The sequence below is a fragment of the Anas platyrhynchos genome, chromosome 3 (genome assembly GCF_047663525.1).
Source record: "Anas platyrhynchos isolate ZD024472 breed Pekin duck chromosome 3, IASCAAS_PekinDuck_T2T, whole genome shotgun sequence".
Taxonomy (NCBI): domain Eukaryota; kingdom Metazoa; phylum Chordata; class Aves; order Anseriformes; family Anatidae; genus Anas; species Anas platyrhynchos.
Window position 1 is genome coordinate 1,989,193 of NC_092589.1, and position 15,810 is coordinate 2,005,002.

Sequence of the window (15,810 nt, forward strand, 5' to 3'; positions counted from 1 at the left end):
AAACATAGCGCTAGCCGTCATTTGAGACGACTGAAAAATCAGGCCCCAGGAAATGCGTTCCGAGTCCTTTTCACCAATCCAAAAGTGCCCCCAAAGGAAGGCTTTGGGTACAAGTGAACTCCCCAGGGGAGCCTTTACGCAGCCCCACATGCAACTGGACCCTCCAGGTTCGCTGTTTCCGAGCATCCCTAAACATAGCCCTAGCCATCATCGAAGACGACTGAATAATCAGGCCCCTGGAAATGCGTTGCGAGCCCCTTTGGACCATCCACAAGTGCCCCCAAAGGAAGGCTTTGGGTACAAGAGAACTCCCCAGGGGAGCCTTTACGCAGCCCCACATGCAACTGGACCCTCCGGGTTCGCTGTTTCCGAGCATCCCTAAACATAGCCCTAGCCGTCATCGGAGACGACTGAAAAATCAGGCCCCAGGAAACGCGTTGCGAGCCCTTTTCGCCAATTCAAAAGTGCCCCCAAAGGAAGGCTTTGGGTACAAGAGAACTCCCCAGGGGAGCCTTTACGCAGCGCCACATGCAACTGGACCCTCCGGGTTCGCTGTTTCCGAGCAACCCTTAACATATCCTTAGCCGGCATGGGAGTAGACTGAAAAACCGGGCCTCAGGAAATGCGTTGCAAGCCCCTTTGGACCATCCAAAAGTGCCCCAAAATGATGGCTTTATGTACAAGTGAACTCCCCAGGGGAGCCTTTACGCAGCCCCACATGCAACTGGACCCTCCGGGTTCGCTGTTTCCGAGCATCCCTAAACATAGCCGTAACCGGCATGGGAGTAGACTGAAAAACCGGGCCTCAGGAAATGCGTTGCAAGCCCCTTTGGACCATCCAAAAGTGTCACCAAAGGAAGGCTTTGGGTACAAGAGAACTCCCCAGGGGAGCCTTTACGCAGCCCCACATGCAACTGGACCCTCCGGGTTCGCTGTTTCCGAGCATCCCTAAACATAGCCCTAACCGTCTTCGGAGATGATTGAAAAATGTGGCCCCAGGAAATGCGTTTCGAGCCCTTTTCGCACATCCAAAAGTGCCCCCAAAGGAAGGCTTTGGGTACAAGAGAACTCCCCAGGGGAGCCTTTACGCAGCCCCACATGCAACTGGACCACCCCGGTTCGCTGTTTCCGAGCATCCCTAAACATAGCGCTAGCCGTCATTTGAGACGACTGAAAAATCAGGCCCCAGGAAACGCGTTGCGAGACCCTTTCGCCCATCCAAAAGTGCCCCCAAAGGAAGGCTTTGGGTACATCTGAAGTTCCCAGGGGAGCCTGTACACAGCCCCACATGCAACTGGACCCTCCGGGTTCGCTGTTTCCGAGCAACCCTTAACATAGCCCTAGCCGGCATCGAAGACGACTGAAAAATCAGGCCGCAGGAAACGCGTTGCGAGCCCCTTTGGACCATCCAAAAGTGCCCCCAAAGGAAGGCTTTGGGTACAAGAGAACTCCCCAGGGGAGCCTTTATGCAGCCCCACATGCAACTGGACCCTCCGGGTTCGCTGTTTCTGAGCATCCCTAAACATAGCCCTAGCCGTCATCGGAGACGAGTGAAAAATCAGGCCCCAGGAAATGCGTTCCGAGCCCCTTTGGAGCATCCAAAAGTGCCCCCAAAGGAAGGCTTTGGGTACAAGTGAACTCCCCAGGGGAGCCTTTACGCAGCCCCACATGCAACTAGACCATCCGGGTTCGCTGTTTCCGAGCAACCCTAAACATAGCCCTAGCCGGCATCGAAGACGACTGAAAAATCAGGCCCCAGGATACGCGTTGCGAGCCCTTTTCACCCATTCAAAAGTGCCCCCAAAGGAAGGCTTTGGGTACAAGAGAACTCCCCAGGGGAGCCTTTACGCAGCGCCACATGCAACTGGACCCTCCGGGTTCGCTGTTTCCGAGCATCCCTAAACATATCCCTAGCCGGCATCGAAGACGACTGAAAAATCAGGCCCCAGGAAACGCGTTGCGAGACCCTTTCGCCCATCCAAAAGTGCCCCCAAAGGAAGGCTTTGGGTACAAGTGAACTCCCCAGGGGAGCCTTTACGCAGCCCCACATGCAACTGGACCCTCCGGGTTCGCTGTTTCCGAGCATCCCTAAACATAGCCCTAGCCGTCATTTGAGAAGACTGAAAAATCAGGCCCCAGGAAACGCGTTGCGAGACCCTTTCGCCCATCCAAAAGTGCCCCCAAAGGAAGGCTTTGGGTACATCTGAAGTTCCCAGGGGAGCCTTTACGCAGCCCCACATGCAACTGGACCCTCCGGGTTCGCTGTTTCCGAGCATCCCTAAACATAGCGCTAGCCGTCATTTGAGACGACTGAAAAATCAGGCCCCAGGAAATGCGTTCCGAGTCCTTTTCACCAATCCAAAAGTGCCCCCAAAGGAAGGCTTTGGGTACAAGTGAACTCCCCAGGGGAGCCTTTACGCAGCCCCACATGCAACTGGACCCTCCAGGTTCGCTGTTTCCGAGCATCCCTAAACATAGCCCTAGCCATCATCGAAGACGACTGAATAATCAGGCCCCTGGAAATGCGTTGCGAGCCCCTTTGGACCATCCACAAGTGCCCCCAAAGGAAGGCTTTGGGTACAAGAGAACTCCCCAGGGGAGCCTTTACGCAGCCCCACATGCAACTGGACCCTCCGGGTTCGCTGTTTCCGAGCATCCCTAAACATAGCCCTAGCCGTCATCGGAGACGACTGAAAAATCAGGCCCCAGGAAACGCGTTGCGAGCCCTTTTCGCCAATTCAAAAGTGCCCCCAAAGGAAGGCTTTGGGTACAAGAGAACTCCCCAGGGGAGCCTTTACGCAGCGCCACATGCAACTGGACCCTCCGGGTTCGCTGTTTCCGAGCAACCCTTAACATATCCTTAGCCGGCATGGGAGTAGACTGAAAAACCGGGCCTCAGGAAATGCGTTGCAAGCCCCTTTGGACCATCCAAAAGTGCCCCAAAATGATGGCTTTATGTACAAGTGAACTCCCCAGGGGAGCCTTTACGCAGCCCCACATGCAACTGGACCCTCCGGGTTCGCTGTTTCCGAGCATCCCTAAACATAGCCGTAACCGGCATGGGAGTAGACTGAAAAACCGGGCCTCAGGAAATGCGTTGCAAGCCCCTTTGGACCATCCAAAAGTGTCACCAAAGGAAGGCTTTGGGTACAAGAGAACTCCCCAGGGGAGCCTTTACGCAGCCCCACATGCAACTGGACCCTCCGGGTTTGCTGTTTCCGAGCATCCCTAAACATAGCCCTAACCGTCTTCGGAGATGATTGAAAAATGTGGCCCCAGGAAATGCGTTTCGAGCCCTTTTCGCACATCCAAAAGTGCCCCCAAAGGAAGGCTTTGGGTACAAGAGAACTCCCCAGGGGAGCCTTTACGCAGCCCCACATGCAACTGGACCACCCCGGTTCGCTGTTTCCGAGCATCCCTAAACATAGCGCTAGCCGTCATTTGAGACGACTGAAAAATCAGGCCCCAGGAAACGCGTTGCGAGACCCTTTCGCCCATCCAAAAGTGCCCCCAAAGGAAGGCTTTGGGTACATCTGAAGTTCCCAGGGGAGCCTGTACACAGCCCCACATGCAACTGGACCCTCCGGGTTCGCTGTTTCCGAGCATCCCTAAACATATCCCTAGCCGGCATCGAAGACGACTGAAAAATCAGGCCGCAGGAAACGCGTTGCGAGCCCCTTTGGACCATCCAAAAGTGCCCCCAAAGGAAGGCTTTGGGTACAAGAGAACTCCCCAGGGGAGCCTTTATGCAGCCCCACATGCAACTGGACCCTCCAGGTTCGGTGTTTCCGAGCATCCCTAAACATAGCGCTAGCCGTCATTTGAGACGACTGAAAAATCAGTCCCCAGGAAACGCGTTGCGAGACCCTTTCGCCCATCCAAAAGTGCCCCCAAAGGAAGGCTTTGGGTACATCTGAAGTTCCCAGGGGAGCTTTTACGCAGCCGCACATGCAACTGGACCCTCCGGGTTCGCTGTTTCCGTGCATCCATAAACATAGCCCTAGCCGGCATCAAAGACGATTGAAAAATCTGGCCCCAGGAAATGTGTTGCGAGCCCTTTTCGCCCATCCACAAGTGCCCCCAAAGGAAGGCTTTGGGTACAGGAGAACTCCCCAGGGGAGCCTTTACGCAGCCCCACATGCAACTGGACCCTCCGGGTTCGCTGTTTCCGAGCATCCCTAAACATAGCCCTAGCCGTCATTTGAGAAGACTGAAAAATCAGGCCCCAGGAAACGCGTTGCGAGACCCTTTCGCCCATCCAAAAGTGCCCCCAAAGGAAGGCTTTGGGTACATCTGAAGTTCCCAGGGGAGCCTTTACGCAGCCCCACATGCAACTGGACCCTCCGGGTTCGCTGTTTCCGAGCATCCCTAAACATAGCGCTAGCCGTCATTTGAGACGACTGAAAAATCAGGCCCCAGGAAATGCGTTGCGAGTCCTTTTCACCAATCCAAAAGTGCCCCCAAAGGAAGGCTTTGGGTACAAGTGAACTCCCCAGGGGAGCCTTTACGCAGCCCCACATGCAACTGGACCCTCCGGGTTCGCTGTTTCCGAGCATCCCTAAACATAGCCCTAGCCATCATCGAAGACGACTGAATAATCAGGCCCCAGGAAATGCGTTGCGAGCCCCTTTGGACCATCCAAATGTGTCACCAAAGGAAGGCTTTGGGTACAAGAGAACTCCCCAGGGGAGCCTTTACGCAGCCCCACATGCAACTGGACCCTCCGGGTTCGCTGTTTCCGAGCATCCCTAAACATAGCCCTCACCGTCTTCGGAGATGATTGAAAAATGTGGCCCCAGGTATTGCGTTTCGAGCCCTTTTCGCCCATCCAAAAGTGCCCCCAAAGGAAGGCTTTGGGTACAAGAGAACTCCCCAGGGGAGCCTTTATGCAGCCCCACATGCAACTGGACCCTCCGGGTTCGCTGTTTCCGAGCATCCATAAACATAGCCCTAGCCGTCTTAGGAGACGACTGAAAAATCAGTCCCCAGGAAACGCGTTGCGAGACCCTTTCGCCCATCCAAAAGAGCCCCCAAAGGAAGGCTTTGGGTACAAGTGAACTCCCCAGGGGAGCCTTTACGCAGCCCCACATGCAACTGGACCCTCCGGGTTCGCTGTTTCCGAGCATCCCTAAACATAGCCCTAGCCGGCATGGGAGTAGACTGAAAAACCGGGCCCCAGGAAATGTGTTGCGAGCCCTTTTCGCCCATCCAAAAGTGCCCCCAAAGGAAGGCTTTGGGTACAAGAGAACTCCCCAGGGGAGCCTTTACGCAGCCCCACATGCAACTGGACCCTCCGGGTTCGCTGTTTCCGAGCATCCCTAAACATAGCGCTAGCCGTCATTTGAGACGACTGAAAAATCAGGCCCCAGGAAACGCGTTGCGAGACCCTTTCGCCCATCCAAAAGTTCCCCCAAAGGAAGGCTTTGGGTACATCTGAAGTTCCCAGGGGAGCCTTTACGCAGCCCCACTTGCAACTGGACCCTCCGGGTTCGCTGTTTCCGAGCATCCCTAAACATAGCCCTAGCAGTCATCGAAGACGACTGAAAAATCAGGCCCCAGGAAATGCGTTCCGACTCCTTTTCACCAATCCAAAAGTGCCCCCAAAGGAAGGCTTTGGGTACAAGTGAACTCCCCAGGGGAGCCTTTACGCAGCGCCACATGCAACTGGACCCTCCGGGTTCGCTGTTTCCGAGCATCCCTAAACATATCCCTAGCCATCATCGAAGACGACTGAAAAATCAGGCCCCAGGAAATGCGTTGCGAGCCCCTTTGGACCATCCAAAAGTGCCCCCAAAGGAAGGCTTTGGGTACAAGAGAACTCCCCAGGGGAGCCTTTACGCAGCCCCACATGCAACTGGACCCTCCGGGTTCGCTGTTTCCGAGCATCCCTAAACATAGCCCTAGCCGTCATCGGAGACGACTGAAAAATCAGGCCCCAGGAAACGCGTTCCGAGCCCTTTTCGCCAATTCAAAAGTGCCCCCAAAGGAAGGCTTTGGGTACAAGAGAACTCCCCAGGGGAGCCTTTACGCAGCGCCACATGCAACTGGACCCTCCGGGTTCGCTGTTTCCGAGCAACCCTTAACATATCCCTAGCCGGCATGGGAGTAGACTGAAAAACCGTGCCTCAGGAAATGCGTTGCAAGCCCCATTCGACCATCCAAAAGTGCCCCAAACTGAAGGCTTTATGTACAAGTGAACTCCCCAGGGGAGCCTTTACGCAGCCCCACATGCAACTGGACCCTCCGGGTTCGCTGTTCCTGAGGAAAAATAAACGTAGCCCTAGCCGTCATCGGAGCCGAGTGAAAAATCAGGCCCCAGGAAATGCGTTCCGAGCCCCTTTGGACCATCCAAAAGTGCCCCCAAAGGAAGGCTTTGGGTACAAGAGAACTCCCCAGGGGAGCCTTTACGCAGCCCCACATGCAACTGGACCCTCCGGGTTCGCTGTTTCCGAGCATCCCTAAACATAGCCCTAGTCGGCATTTGAGACGACTGAAAAATCAGGCCCCAGCAAATGCGTTCCGAGCCCCTTTGGACCATCCAAAAGTGCCCCCAAAGGAAGGCTTTGGGTACAAGAGAACTCCCCAGGGGAGCCTTTATGCAGCCCCACATGCAACTGGACCCTCCGGGTTCGCTGTTTCCGAGCATCCCTAAACATAGCCCTAGCCGTATTCGGAGACGACTAAAAAATCAGGCCCCAGGAAACGCGTTGCGAGACCTTTTCGCCCATCCAAAAGTGCCCCCAAAGGAAGGCTTTGGGTACAAGAGAACTCCCCAGGGAAGCCTTTACGCAGCCCCACATGCAACTGGACCCTCCGGGTTCGCTGTTTCCGAGCAACCCTTAACATAGCCCTAGCCGGCATGGGAGTAGACTGAAAAACCGGGCCTCAGGAAATGCGTTGCAAGCGCCTTTGGACCATCCAAAAGTGCCCCAAAATGATGGCTTTATGTACAAGTGAACTCCCCAGGGGAGCCTTTACGCAGCCCCACATGCAACTGGACCCTCCGGGTTCGCTGTTTCCGAGCATCCCTAAACATAGCCGTAACCGGCATGGGAGTAGACTGAAAAACCGGGCCTCAGGAAATGCGTTGCAAGCCCCTTTGGACCATCCAAAAGTGTCACCAAAGGAAGGCTTTGGGTACAAGAGAACTCCCCAGGGGAGCCTTTACGCAGCCCCACATGCAACTGGACCCTCCGGGTTCGCTGTTTCCGAGCATCCCTAAACATAGCCCTAACCGTCTTCGGAGATGATTGAAAAATGTGGCCCCAGGAAATGCGTTTCGAGCCCTTTTCGCCCATCCAAAAGTGCCCCCAAAGGAAGGCTTTGGGTACAAGAGAACTCCCCAGGGGAGCCTTTACGCAGCCCCACATGCAACTGGACCACCCCGGTTCGCTGTTTCCGAGCATCCCTAAACATAGCGCTAGCCGTCATTTGAGACGACTGAAAAATCAGGCCCCAGGAAACGTGTTGCGAGACCCATTCGCCCATCCAAAAGTGCCCCCAAAGGAAGGCTTTGGGTACATCTGAAGTTCCCAGGGGAGCCTGTACACAGCCCCACATGCAACTGGACCCTCCGGGTTCGCTGTTTCCGAGCATCCCTAAACATAGAGCTAGCCGGCATCGAAGACGATTGAAAAATAAGGCCCCAGGAAATGCGTTGCGAGCCCTTTTCGCCCATCCAAAAGTGCCCCCAAAGGAAGGCTTTGGGTACAAGAGAACTCCCCAGGGGAGCCTTTACGCAGCCCCACATGCAACTGGACCCTCCGGGTTCGCTGTTTCCGAGCATCCCTAAACATAGCGCTAGCCGTCATTTGATACGAGTGAAAAATCAGGCCCCAGGAAACGCGTTGCGAGACCCGTTCGCCCATCCAAAAGTTCCCCCAAAGGAAGGCTTTGGGTACATCTGAAGTTCCCAGGGGAGCCTTTACGCAGCCCCACTTGCAACTGGACCCTCCGGGTTCGCTGTTTCCGAGCATCCCTAAACATAGCGCTAGCAGTCATTTGAGACGACTGAAAAATCAGGCCCCAGGAAATGCGTTCCGAGCCCCTTTGGACCATCCAAAACTGCCCCCAAAGGAAGGCTTTGGGTACAAGTGAACTCCCCAGGGGAGCCTTTACGCAGCCCCACATGCAACTGGACCCTCCGGGTTCGCTGTTCCTGAGGAAAAATAAACGTAGCCCTAGCCGTCATCGGAGCCGAGTGAAAAATCAGGCCCCAGGAAATGCGTTCCGAGCCCCTTTGGACCATCCAAAAGTGCCCCCAAAGGAAGGCTTTGGGTACAAGAGAACTCCCCAGGGGAGCCTTTACGCAGCCCCACATGCAACTGGACCCTCCGGGTTCGCTGTTTCCGAGCATCCCTAAACATAGCCCTAGTCGGCATTTGAGACGACTGAAAAATCAGGCCCCAGCAAATGCGTTCCGAGCCCCTTTGGACCATCCAAAAGTGCCCCCAAAGGAAGGCTTTGGGTACAAGAGAACTCCCCAGGGGAGCCTTTATGCAGCCCCACATGCAACTGGACCCTCCGGGTTCGCTGTTTCCGAGCATCCCTAAACATAGCCCTAGCCGTATTCGGAGACGACTAAAAAATCAGGCCCCAGGAAACGCGTTGCGAGACCCTTTCGCCCATCCAAAAGTGCCCCCAAAGGAAGGCTTTGGGTACAAGAGAACTCCCCAGGGGAGCCTTTACGCAGCCCCACATGCAACTGGACCCTCCGGGTTCGCTGTTTCCGAGCATCCCTAAACATAGCCCTAGCCGTCTTTGGAGACGAGTGAAAAATCAGGCCCCAGGAAATGCGTTGCGAGCCCCTTTGGACCACCCAAAAGTGCCCCCAATGGAAGGCTTTGGGTACAAGTGAACTCCCCAGGGGAGCCTTTACGCAGCCCCACATGCAACAGGACCCTCCGGGTTCGCTGTTTCCGAGCATCCCTAAACATAACCCTAGCCGGCATCGAAGACGACTGAAAAATCTGGCCCCAGGAAACGCGTTGTGAGACCCTTTCGCCCATCCAAAAGTGCCCCCAAAGGAAGGCTTTGGGTACAAGAGAACTCCCCAGGGGAGCCTTTACGCAGCCCCACATGCAACTGGACCCTCCGGGTTCGCTGTTTCCGAGCATCCCTAAACATAGCCCTAGCCGTCTTCGGAGAAGACTGAAAAACCAGGCCTCAGGAAATGCGTTGCAAGCCCCTTTGGACCATCCAAAAGTGTCACCAAAGGAAGGCTTTGGGTACAAGAGAACTCCCCAGGGGAGCCTTTACGCAGCCCCACATGCAACTGGACCCTCCGGGTTCGCTGTTTCCGAGCATCCCTAAATATAGCGCTAGCCGTCATTTGAGACGACTGAAAAATCAGGCCCCAGCAAATGCGTTCCGAGCCCCTTTGGACCATCCAAAAGTGTCACCAAAGGAAGGCTTTGGGTACAAGAGAACTCCCCAGGGGAGCCTTTATGCAGCCCCACATGCAACTGGACCCTCCGGGTTCGCTGTTTCCGAGCATCCCTAAACATAGCCCTAGCCGTCTTCGGAGACGACTGAAAAATCAGGCCCCAGGAAACGCGTTGCGAGACCCTTTCGCCCATCCAAAAGTGCCCCCAAAGGAAGGCTTTGGGTACAAGTGAACTCCCCAGGGGAGCGTTTACGCAGCCCCACATGCAACTGGACCCTCCGGGTTCGCTGTTTCCGAGCAACCCTAAACATAGCCCTAGCCGGCATGGGAGTAGACTGAAAAATCAGGCCCCAGGAAATGCGTTCCGAGTCCTTTTCGCCAATCCAAAAGTGCCCCCAAAGGAAGGCTTTGGGTACAAGAGAACTCCCCAGGGGAGCCTTTACGCAGCCCCACATGCAACTGGACCCTCCGGGTTCGCTGTTTCCGAGCATCCCTAAACATAGCCCTAGGCGGCATGGGAGTAGACTGAAAAACCAGGCCTCAGGAAATGCGTTGCAAGCCCCTTTGGACCATCCAAAAGTGTCACCAAAGGAAGGCTTTGGGTACAAGAGAACTCCCCAGGGGAGCCTTTACGCAGCCCCACATGCAACTGGACCCTCCGGGTTCGCTGTTTCCGAGCATCCCTAAACATAGCCCTAACCGTCTTCGGAGATGATTGAAAAATGTGGCCCCAGGAAATGCGTTGCGAGCCCTTTTCGCCCATCCAAAAGTGCCCCCAAAGGAAGGCTTTGGGTACAAGAGAACTCCCCAGGGGAGCCTTTACGCAGCCCCACATGCAACTGGACCCTCCGGGTTCGCTGTTTCCGAGCATCCCTAAACATAGCGCTAGCCGTCATTTGAGACGACTGAAAAATCAGGCCCCAGGAAACGAGTTGCGAGACCCTTTCGCCCATCCAAAAGTGCCCCCAAAGGAAGGCTTTGGGTACATCTGAAGTTCCCAGGGGAGCCTTTACGCAGCCCCACATGCAACTGGACCCTCCGGGTTTGCTGTTCCTTAGCAAACCTAAACGTAGCCCTAGCCGTCATCGGAGACGAGTGAAAAATCAGGCCCCAGGAAATGCGTTTCGAGCCTCTTTGGACCATCCAAAAGTGCCCCCAAAGGAAGGCTTTGGGTACAAGTGAACTCCCCAGGGGAGCCTTAACGCAGCCCCACATGCAACTGGACCCTCCGGGTTCGCTGTTTCCGAGCATCCCTAAACATAGCCCTAGCCGGCATCGAAGACGACTGAAAAATCAGGCCCCAGGAAATGCGTTGCGAGCCCTTTTCGCCCATACAAAAGTGCCCCCAAAGGAAGGCTTTGGGTACAAGAGAACTCCCCAGGGGAGCCTTTACGCAGCCCCACATGCAACTGGACCCTCCGGGTTCGCTGTTTCTGAGCATCCCTAAACATAGCCCTAGCCGTCATCAGAGATGAGTGAAAAATCAGGCCCAGGGAAATGCGTTCCGAGCCCCTTTGGACCATCCAAAACTGCCCCCAAAGGAAGGCTTTGGGTACAAGTGAACTCCCCAGGGGAGCCTTTACGCAGCCCCACATGCAACTGGACCCTCCGGGTTCGCTGTTCTTGAGCAAACCTAAACGTATCCCTAGCCGTCATCGGAGACGAGTGAAAAATCAGGCCCCAGGAAACGCGTTCCGAGCCCCTTTGGACCATCCAAAAGTGCCCCCAAAGGAAGGCTTTGGGTACAAGTGAACTCCCCAGGGGAGCCTTTACGCAGCCCCACATGCAACTGGACCCTCCGGGTTCGCTGTTTCCGAGCATCCCTAAACATAGCCCTAGCCGGCATCGAAGACGACTGAAAAATCAGGCCCCAGGAAATGCGTTCCGAGTCCTTTACACCAATCCAAAAGTGCCCCCAAAGGAAGGCTTTGGGTACATCTGAAGTTCCCAGGGGAGCCTTTACGCAGCCCCACATGCAACTGGACCCTCCGGGTTCGCTGTTTCCGAGCATCCCTAAACATAGCCCTAGCCGGCATGGGAGTAGACTGAAAAACCGGGCCTCAGGAAATGCGTTGCAAGCCCCTTTGGACCATCCAAAAGTGTCACCAAAGGAAGGCTTTGGGTACAAGAGAACTCCCCAGGGGAGCCTTTACGCAGCCCCACATGCAACTGGACCCTCCGGGTTCGCTGTTCCTGAGCAATCCTAAACGTATCCCTAGCCGTCATCGGAGACGAGTGAAAAATCAGGCCCCAGGAAACGCGTTGCTAGACGCTTTCGCCCATTCAAAAGTGCCCCCAAAGGAAGGCTTTGGGTACAAGTAAACTCCCCACGGGAGCTTTTACGCAGCCCCACATGCAACTGGACCCTCTGGGTTCGCTGTTTCCAAGCATCCCTAAACATATCGCTAGCCGTCATCGGAGACGAGTGAAAAATCAGGCCCCATGAAACGCGTTCCGAGCCCTTTTCGCCAATTCAAAAGTGCCCCCAAAGGAAGGCTTGGGGTACATCTGAAGTTCCCAGGGGAGCCTTTAAGTAGCCGCATATGCAACTGGACCCTCTGGGTTCGCTGTTTCCGAGCATCCCTAAAAATAGCCCTAGCCGTCTTCGGAGACGACTGAAAAATCAGGCCCCAGGAAATGCGTTCCGAGACCTTTTGGACCATCCAAAAGTGCCCCCAAAGGAAGGCTTTGGGTACAAGTGAACTCCCCAGGGGAGCCTTTACGCAGCCCCACATGCAACTGGACCCTCCGGGTTCGCTGTTTCCGAGCATCCCTAAACATAGCCCTAGCCGGCATCGAAGACGACTGAAAAATCAGGCCCCAGGAAACGCGTTGCGAGCCCTTTTCGCCCATCCAAAAGTGCCCCCAAAGGAAGGCTTTGGGTACAAGAGAACTCCCCAGGGGAGCCTTTACGCAGCCCCACATGCAACTGGACCCTCCGGGTTTGCTGTTTCCGAGCATCCCTAAACATAGCCCTAACCGTCTTCGGAGATGATTGAAAAATGTGGCCCCAGGAAATGCGTTTCGAGCCCTTTTCGCACATCCAAAAGTGCCCCCAAAGGAAGGCTTTGGGTACAAGAGAACTCCCCAGGGGAGCCTTTACGCAGCCCCACATGCAACTGGCCCCTCGGGGTTCGCTGTTTCCGAGCATCCCTAAACATAGCCCTAGCCGGCATCGAAGACGACTGAAAAATCAGGCCCCAGGAAACGCGTTGCGAGACCCTTTCGCCCATCCAAAAGTGCCCCCAAAGGAAAGCTTTGGGTACAAGAGAACTCCCCAGGGGAGCCTTTACGCAGCCCCACATGCAACTGGACCCTCCGGGTTCGCTGTTTCCGAGCAACCCTAAACATAGCCCTAGCTGGCATGGGAGTAGACTGAAAAACCGGGCCTCAGGAAAGGCGTTGCAAGCCCCTTTGGACCATCCAAAAGTGCCCCAAAATGAAGTCTTTATGTACAAGTGAACTCCCCAGGGGAGCCTTTACGCAGCCCCACATGCAACTGGACCCTCCGGGTTCGCTGTTTCCGAGCATCCCTAAACATAGCGCTAGCCGTCATTTGAGACGACTGAAAAATCAGGCCCCAGGAAACGCGTTGAGAGACCCTTTCGCCCAATCAAAAGTGCCCCCAAAGGAAGGCTTTGGGTACATCTGAAGTTCCCAGGGGAGCCTTTACGCATCCCCACATGCAACTGGACCCTCCGGTTCGCTGTTTCCGATCATCCCTAAACATATCCCTAGCCGGCATGGGGGAAGACTGAAAAATCAGGCCCCAGGAAACGCGTTGCGAGCCCTTTTCGCCCATCCAAAAGTGCCCCCAAAGGAAGGCTTTGGGTACAAGAGAACTCCCCAGGGGAGCCTTTACGCAGCCCCACATGCAACTGGACCCTCCGGGTTCGGTGTTTCCGAGCATCACTAAACATAACGCTAGCTGTCATTTGAGACGAATGAAAAATCAGGCCCCAGGAAACGCGTTGCGAGACCCTTTCGCCCATCCAAAAGTGCCCCCAAAGGAAGGCTTTGGGTACAAGTGAACTCCCCAGGGGAGCCTTAACGCAGCCCCACATGCAACTGGACCCTCCGGGTTCGCTGTTTCCGAGCATCCCTAAACATATCCCTAGGCGGCATCGAAGACGACTGAAAAATCAGGCCCCAGGAAATGCGTTGCGAGCCCCTTTGGACCATCCAAAAGTGCCCCCAAAGGAAGGCTTTGGGTACAAGAGAACTCCCCAGGGGAGCCTTTATGCAGCCCCACATGCAACTGGACCCTCCGGGTTCGCTGTTTCCGAGCATCCCTAAACATAGCCCTAGCCGTCTTCGGAGACGACTGAAAAATCAGGCCCCAGGAAATGCGTTGCGAGCCCTTTTCGCCCATCCAAAAGTGCCCCCAAAGGAAGGCTTTGGGTACAAGTGAACTCCCCAGGGGAGCCTTTACGCAGCCCCACATGCAACTGGACCCTCCGGGTTCGCTGTTTCCGAGCATCCCTAAACATAGCCCTAGCCGTCATTTGAGACGACTGAAAAATCAGGCCCCAGGAAATGCGTTCCGAGTCCTTTTCAGCAATCCAAAAGTGCCCCCAAAGGAAGGCTTTGGGTACAAGTGAACTCCCCAGGGGAGCCTTTACGCAGCCCCACATGCAACTGGACCCTCCGGGTTCGCTGTTTCCGAGCATCCCTAAACATATCCCTAGCCGTCATGGGAGACGAGTGAAAAATCAGGCCCCAGGAAATGCGTTCCGAGCCTCTTTGGACCATCAAAAAGTGCCCCCAAAGGAAGGCTTTGGGTACAAGTGAACTCCCCAGGGGAGCCTTTACGCAGCCCCACATGCAACTGGACCCTCCGGGTTCGCTGTTTCCGAGCATCCCTAAACATAGCCCTAGCCGTCATCGGAGACGACTGAAAAATCAGGCCCCAGGAAATGCGTTGCAAGCCCTTTTCGCCCATTCAAAAGTGCCCCCAAAGGAAGGCTTGGGGTACATCTGAAGTTCCCAGGGGAGCCTTTACGTAGCCGCATATGCAACTGGACCCTCTGGGTTCGCTGTTTCCGACCATCCCTAAACATAGCCCTAGCCGTCTTCGGAGACGCCTGAAAAATCAGGCCCCAGGAAATGCGTTGCGAGCCCCTTTGGACCATCCAAAAGTGCCCCCAAAGGAAGGCTTTGGGTACAAGAGAACTCCCCAGGGGAGCCTTAACGCAGCCCCACATGCAACTGGACTCTCCGGGTTCGCTGTTTCCGAGCATCCCTAAACATATCCCTAGCCGGCATCGAAAACGACTGAAAAATCAGGCCCCAGGAAACGCGTTGCGAGCCCTTTTCGCCCATCCAAAAGTGCCCCCAAAGGAAGGCTTTGGGTACAAGAGAACTCCCCAGGGGAGCCTTTACGCAGCCCCACATGCAACTGGACCCTCCGGTTTCGCTGTTTCCGAGCAACCCTAAACATAGCCCTAGCTGGCATGGGAGTAGACTGAAAAACCGGGCCTCAGGAAATGCGTTGCAAGCCCCTTTGGACCATCCAAAAGTGCCCCCAAAGGAAGGCTTTGGGTACAAGAGAACTCCCCAGGGGAGCCTTTACGCAGCCCCACATGCAACTGGACCCTCCGGGTTCACTGTTCCTGAGCAAACCTAAACGTATTACTAGCCGACATCGGAGACGAGTGAAAAATCAGACCCCAGGAAATGCGTTCCGAGCCCCTTTGGACCATCCAAAAGTGCCCCCAAAGGAAGGCTTTGGGTACAAGAGAACTCCCCAGGGGAGCCTTTACGCAGCCCCACATGCAACTGGACCCTCCGGGTTCGCTGTTTCCGAGCATCCCTAAACATAGCCCTAGCCGTCTTCGGAGACGACTGAAAAATAAGGCCCCAGGAAAAGCGTTGCGAGACCCTTTCACCCATCCAAAAGTGCCCCCAAAACAAGGCTTTGGGTACATCTGAAGTTCCCAGGGGAGCCTTTACGCAGCCCCACATGCAACTGGACCCTCCGGGTTCGCTGTTTCCTAGCATCCATATACATAGCCCTAGCCGTCATCGGAGACGAGTGAAAAATCAGGCCCCAGGAAACGCGTTCCGAGCCCTTTTCGCCAATTCAAAAGTGCCCCCAAAGGAAAGCTTTGGGTACAAGAGAACTCCCCAGGGGAGCCTTTACGCAGCCCCACATGCATCTGGACCCTCCGGGTTCGCTGTTTCCGAGCATCCCTAAACATAGCCCTAGCCGGCATCGAAGACGACTGAAAAATCAGGCCCCAGGAAATGCGTTCCGAGTCCTTTACACCAATCCAAATGTGCCCCCAAAGGAAGGCTTTGGGTACAAGAGAACTCCCCAGGGGAGCCTTTATGCAGCCCCACATGCAACTGGACCCTCCGGGTTCGGTGTTTCCGAGCATCCCTAAACATAGCCCTAGCAGGCATGGGAGTAGACTGAAAAACCG